We start from the raw sequence: 1,794 nt of genomic DNA, 5'->3' as shown, positions 1-1,794 counted from the left end.
TTCAAGAAGTATTTGAGATGGACTGCCTGTAATAATTTCCAATATAATTTTTATGACATAAAATACCTTTCACAGGGAAGCGGGCCCATTGATAAACCTATTGCTAAAGAGGATTGGCTTTCTTCCTCACAGAGTGTGTGTTTCTAAGAAGAAAAAATAACCAGGAAGCCAGCCCTGATGTTAATTGGACCACTCACGTATTAGAGCTGAAAAGATGAGACCTATTGTATGAGTTACAGAGAAAATACAGCTGGAATGAAGCAAGGCATAGAAGCACATTCAAGCATGTCACTAATTCATTGCTGAATATGGGGAGGGGGTGGTGGTGAGGCTTTGGTGGGAAATGTAGTCAACTGTGTAACACATACCTCTCTCTTTGCTGTTCCCCGTTGAACCCCTTCGTGTCTCCTTTTCCACAGCTTCCCAGATCTGTTTCACTCACTGTGCCCACAGAGCTGGTCAAATTTCCTTCCATCATCTGGTGAGTTACCACCGTAGGACCCCAGGTGCCAATGGAAAGAGTAATGTGGCTGAAAACTCTGGCTTTCCTAATGGTTGTGTGTATATTTCCAAGGAGAGTAGATCACTGGGATTTTAAAGGGATCATAAATATACCATTAATGAAACTGGAAGCCGTCACTTCAGCAGGCAGATTAGTGTCAGGAGTTGACACTGTTCCTAGGAGGGGAAAGCACTAAAATGAAATTCCCCGAGTCCAAATGCCTCCTCACTGCACGGGCGTTGGGTGAATGACACTTGGAGAAACATGTGCATCAGTATCTTTTAAGTGCAAACTGCCCCTCCTTAAACTCTTGGGCTGGTGACAACTTGACATACAGGATGTGTCACTCTGCATAGGCTATTTACCCAAGGAAAGATGACTGTCAGTTTTCTCCAGCGTTCTTTTGTTAATAGTCTATAAACAGGGATGCTCCTATTAGATACAGCTCCTTTTCTTTATTTGAAATTGCCATTAAATTACTCTCCAAAAATACCGTAGCACAGCTACAGACCTCACTGAACATAAACTTTATAAGCTCGTCCTCTCTCTCTTGAGCTTTTCCCTGCTTAGCTGCCCGTCCTCCGGCTCTGAGCGTGTCATCAGCCCCGTTCTCCTGCTGAGCGTCGTGAGTAAAACGGCAGCTCCCACGGAGAGACAGCAGAGCCATCCACAGTCATGGAGCTATTGAAACATTGACAGATATGACAGACATTTCCAAAGCTGTGCGAAGCATTAATTTTAATGTATGCTATGTGTCCTTACTTAGTAAATATTTATTTGGCTGTGAAATATAGGAGAGGTAATCACTGCTTTCCTTCAAATACCATTCCTGGAGGAGTGCTATCCCCCTTTTCTTGAGGGAGCTCAGAACTCAGTGGTGGAGTCTGGAAACAGAACATGGCTAAAGGAAAAATCTCCAGAGTCAGACTTGAACAGTCTTCTGTGATTTGTCCAGAGTGTTTCTTTTGGCCACATGGACAAAGCCTAACCATGTTTTACAACCAATCAGAATCTTGTTTAGCTAGAAAATAATTGCTAGGAGGTCTCAGTTGCCAATGAGATCTTATCTGAAGACATTCAAAGCTACCTAACACTCTCTTTCACTCCACATTTCCCATCTGAATCTCCTATTACAGACTTTTCAGTTAACCTCCATAGTCATTGGTTATCAAATCTACACAGATGTCTGTCTGGGGTCCATCTCTTCAGATGCACAGTGGACCATTTAAGCTAAATGGATGGAGAAGCTAGAAGGCAGTAGATTGGGTTATAATGATAATCACTGAGTACCT

The sequence above is a fragment of the Bos taurus genome, chromosome 8 (genome assembly GCF_002263795.3).
Source record: "Bos taurus isolate L1 Dominette 01449 registration number 42190680 breed Hereford chromosome 8, ARS-UCD2.0, whole genome shotgun sequence".
NCBI classification, from domain to species: Eukaryota; Metazoa; Chordata; class Mammalia; order Artiodactyla; family Bovidae; genus Bos; species Bos taurus.
This window is presented reverse-complemented; position numbering follows the sequence as displayed.